Raw genomic sequence first — 5,078 nt, 5'->3', positions numbered from 1 at the left:
AGGAAAAATTGCAAGTGTGTATGTACCATTTGGCAAACAACAAGCTTTGAGAAAGATTTACAGTGGTATGGAGCTGTGCCCTTGTACAACCACGTACTTATTCAGTGTGTAAGTGGGAAGTGATCCTGTTATCCAAAGGTACAAGAAGCACAGGGAAGTTCATGGAGAAGCCTTTTGAACACAAACAAGGGAGGTTTAGTGAAATTCAAAACTAATACATGGGAATGATGTTTTTTCCACCAACAGTTAGATTGTGAAACTTGTTGCTGGGGACCAGTTGAGATAAAGACCTTCATAAGATGCAGAAAGGAACTGGGTGTTTAGGCAGTTATCAAGAATAGCAGAGTTACTATAATTCATAACAAATTTGGAAGGAATATATAATCCATTTCACTGTCCTTAACCAGTTCTTGAGCAGATAGAGATTGGGTGCATTTTTCCACATCCAGATGCTGCTTGTGCTCTCTCTCAAACTTGTGGGTTTGGCCATGAGAGATTACTGCCTTGGCTGGACTGCTTGTCTAGTTTGATTCTTACATGTTTCACCACAGGCTTAAAGTAACAAGCCAGGGGTCTGCTGCCAGCAAGCTCTCTCAGGATCTCAGCTTCAAGCTGTAATGCTGACTGTGTGCAACAGGATGCCTAATTTACTAATTATTTGGCTTTGTCAGTGCTCACAATGTGCAAGGCACAGAAAAGCAAAGCCATTTGCTATCCAAGATGCTCACAGCTGTAGGACAGCCTGATCAGCCATGGAAGCTTGTGCAGAAGAGAGTCAAGTCCAATAAACAGACAGGTCAGCAAGTTTCAGGGGTCCTGGTCCAATGAGGGTGGCCTGTCCTTGGGAAGGCAGTCTTGGAGCAGGGCACAGCATGGGCAAAGACCTGGAGGTGACTGTGCAGGAACATGACCGGCAGACAGTCAGGGCTGGCACCGTGGGATTTGCAGGTGGTGAGAAATAGGACAATGATGGGTGAACGCTGGAGACAGCATTATATACTGGCAGAAAGGTGGGATTCCGTGCACACAAACGAAGGGCTCTGGCAGCTCAAGGGATGTAATGGGTGTGTTTTGGAGGAAGGATTCACTCCTTGGTAGCCTAAATGCAAGCCAGAGGCACACAGCAGTCACAGGGCAGTGTAAGCTGAAGTCAAGCCACGCTGAAGGAGCAGGCAAAGGAATGAGTATCTGAAGAAGGGGAAAGAAGGCACCAACTGGTGCGCCACATATAGCCTACGGCTGACTTAGCACTTTTGCTGCATTGCCCTCCTGCTCAAGGTTTTCTAATTCTGTCCCAGATGATGTCAGTGTCCCCCAGCAACTGGCAGTGGGACATACAAGGCATTCCTCAGAGAGCCCGCGAGCATCTCTGTCACACACACACACACCCCTCCGCTTCGTCCCAGGAGGGCCAATGAAGTGGAGAGTGGCTTCCTCAAAGTCTGCATGCTTCTCAGCTCCTACTGGATGACTTGGGGGCTGCCTTCAGCTCACGTTCAGGCTGCTCACCTTCCCAATGCTGTCATGCCCTGAGAAAGTAACAGTGTCACCCAAGTGCTCTTTGCAGTTTGCTTTCTACTCTCCTGTAAAGCTTTCGATAATTTTTTTGGCACCTCAGTTTCCTCTGCACAAGCGTCAGTTTATAGATCACAGAGCAACAGAGTCATCAAATGCAAGTGCCTGGCTAAATGTAACCAAAATGTGCATGAGCAGGGCTGTGCCTGGCTCCCATTGCTGAGCTCCTTTGGCGAGGGCTGCAGCTGAAGCAGAAAGTGCATATCAAATCCCAGGAGGGTCCCACAGGACATTCTACCAAGTAAACCACTAGTCGATGTGCCTGGAAGGATGCTATGTAGTTTTAAACATAAAGATTAGGCACTGTGTAAGATACTAATCTTGGCATGCTCTCTCACACTACCTCATACTACATAGGATAAAATTCCCTTGGTGCTGCTTTGGGTAACTGAGATTCCTGTGGGTGGCTTCAGGGCCCTGCAGCCTGGGCATGAGCTGCAGAGATTTACTGCCTTTCCTTTACTCTTTTTTCCCCGGAGCTTGCAGCAGAGGAGTTAAATTACTGCCCATTTAAAACCAACAGTGTCTTCCTTGGGTGCCATTTTAATCTACTAGGAGATGGAACGATTTCAGACTTGGAAAGGGCATTAAACAATAGCCAAGTATATGGCATAGAGTCCCCACATACCTGCATTGCCTGGAAAGTTTGTGTGACATACAGGACAACCACCTCTTTTCTTTCACTTTTTTCCTTGGTCTCATTTTTGACATCAAGTGCTTCAGAAGGTCTTAAGTCAGCCCAGGATCAAAGGCCAAACTGGCTGGTGGGATAAATCACTAGGCTTAACATGATGTGGGTTAGGTGTTGCTGATTTCTGTTAGGGATGGTCTGGGCTTGAAATATTTCAAAATGCAAAGATCGTATCTGTTTTTAGGAAATCTGGCACTGTCATTTTGGCCATCAGTAAAACTTCTCCTCACGACAGGAGGTATGGATAGCCTTCAAGACCCAAAGCTTGGAGATGTGAGCATTACGCCGTGATCATACATTTTCTGTCTTTGTCACTGAAATCTTGTCTCTGCCAAGCATGCAGTCTGCATTTGCTTAGATACTGCTAAATGCCTACACACTCCAAAACATATTGGATACACCAGAACACCCTGTTTGCTAATTGCATGCGTGAGTCTTGCTGTTGTGTTAGAATTTAAGTGTAGCTCAGTCATATGCAAACCTTGAGACAGCTCAACAAGAATGAAGCTGTAGGAACTAAAATTTTTCAGCTGTTTCCATGTCTAGCAGTAAGTGCTTTGGATTTGTGGAACCTATGTAGGTTTCAGATAATACTTGTGCATTTGGAATCATATCCATGAAGATGACATTCTTTGGGGAGAGAGGGCTATAACTACACTATCATATGATAAATTGCATTGTATGGATCTCAGGAAACTGTTTAAAGAGTCTAAGTAGCATTATTAGCACGTATTAAGCCCTGATAGAGATCCACACGGGTATCTTTAATATAATCTGTGCCATGGTTATCTGGGTGGACACAAATGAGTGTAAAGCATTTGATGAGCTCCTCCTTTCTCATGAATCGCTATGAGAGTGTTTCTGAGCATCCTGAATACCTTCTTAATGTATTTATTGCTACGTGTAAAAGTGGCTGTATGTAAAGAATTGACATGGAAAGATAGAGCTGACATTTTGTTTTAGTGGTTTGGGGGTTTGAGGCTACCATATCTGGTGGCAGGGTGCTCCCCATGACACCCCAAGCTGTAGGGATTGACCTTTATAGTCAACAATGCACCTTTGTTCCAGCCTCCCAGCCCTCATGGTGCTCAGCTTGATGTTGTCCGTGGAACTTGCATTCTTCCATAGCATTAACAGATGCTTCCTGATGGCACTGTGCCCTCTTACCCCAGCAGGATTTTTGTTCCCAGTGTGTAGCCCATGGCCAGAGAGGTGTCCTCCAACCAGCAGGCAAAGGAGGTGGCAGGCAGGGCCAGGCAGAGTTTCCTTGCACTCCTCTAGCCAGTCAGAGGTAGAAGAGCCTCCTTTTAGAAATGTCACGAGAAGATGATGTGGGTCCCTTAATGCTTCTAGTGGGAGAGGGGAGACTCAGCAGCTGGTTGTGCTGCAGTCTAGTGGGCCAGAGCACACCGTGAGCTGCCAGTTGCTTCTTCCAGGAGGCAGGAAGATCTCGCCACTGGCAGTGATACACTGGATAAACCTGGCCAAGCTGTTTAAAACTAGCTGTGATGGAGCTTGGCCTTTTGTGTTGTGCTTGTAACACCTCTGTGTTCCTCTGCATGTGAAAACAAACCTCGGTAAAGCACTGTGAAATCCTCCCACTGAAGCTGCTCATGGGTGCAAGCCCAGTTTTCGGGAGCAGTGATGCATATGCATGTAATGTCTCTCCTCCAGGATCTGTGAAGTAGTTATGCTGGCTTTCTTTAAATAGCCTGCTGCTTCTGTGCCCCTTATTTAGCTGTAGGGAGGCAAGTGACACGGTGATGCTCAAGAATGTCATTTTGCTTCTCGTGTGACTATGAGATCAGAGGTTGTTAGCAGGAGATATACAGTGACTCTCACAGAAGGTGCTGCTGGATCCAGGACCTGGAAATCCTACAGGGTCAGGTGGGATGTGAGAGCACAAGGGCTGAAGGGGACACCCTGAGGGGGACTCTCTTCTGGCTGCAGGGAGTGACTGAGCACCTTGAACACTTCATAGGGTGTTCAAAAAAAAAAAAAAAGAAAAAAGCTTTGTGTACCTGGTGTTTGGCAGCTAGTGCAAGCTGCCTCTTCCTCTCCCTGCACCTCTTCTAACCATTACATTTAAAGCTGCTATTTTGTATAAGATGCATGTAATAAGGGCTTTGGAGGGCCACCTACAGAGCACGGTACTAGCAAGGTTTCAACTTTGGCTAGTTCTGCCTGAATAGCCGGCCCTGAGGATTTTTCTACTGCTTGTTAAACTTCTGTCAAAGTCAGTTGCTTTGCAATATGAGATGACTTCAGAGCTGCCAGCAAGAGGCTGTTGACATACTTTATGAAGACTGTTACCCTCAAAGGCAGTTCAGTTATTTTTATTAAATATTTTTGTCCCAAACTTCTGTTAAGCCAACAGAACTGCAACAGTTGGCTGTGGGCTGCTGTGTGTGTACGTGCAGGTGTGACTTTTAACCCTTTTTGCTTGTAAGGTCATTTCTACCTTTCTCCTTGGGAAATACTGGATCACAGGAGTGGGAACAGCAAGTGCAGCTGGACCCTAAGTGCCAAAGCTGATTTGGATGAATGTCTGTAGCAAGGACAGTGGTAAATGCAGTGGAAGAAGTCTTTACTTCTGCAGTTTTGGGGGAGATCTGATCCTGAAAGGTGATGCTGCCACACAAGTGTCACCTGACACAAACTCCAACCTCATGACTTCTTTAAATTAGTTGTGCCACCCTTTTTGTTTGGCAATGGTCACATCTGAAACTTTTTACCCATCTTTGACACATCCAGAAACTAAAATTCATTTGCCAAAATGAATGGGTAAACATAACTATTCACAATTTAAAAT

This window comes from Egretta garzetta, unplaced genomic scaffold (assembly GCF_000687185.1).
Source record: "Egretta garzetta isolate BGI_Z169 unplaced genomic scaffold, ASM68718v1 scaffold230, whole genome shotgun sequence".
NCBI lineage: Eukaryota > Metazoa > Chordata > Aves > Pelecaniformes > Ardeidae > Egretta > Egretta garzetta.
This window is presented reverse-complemented; position numbering follows the sequence as displayed.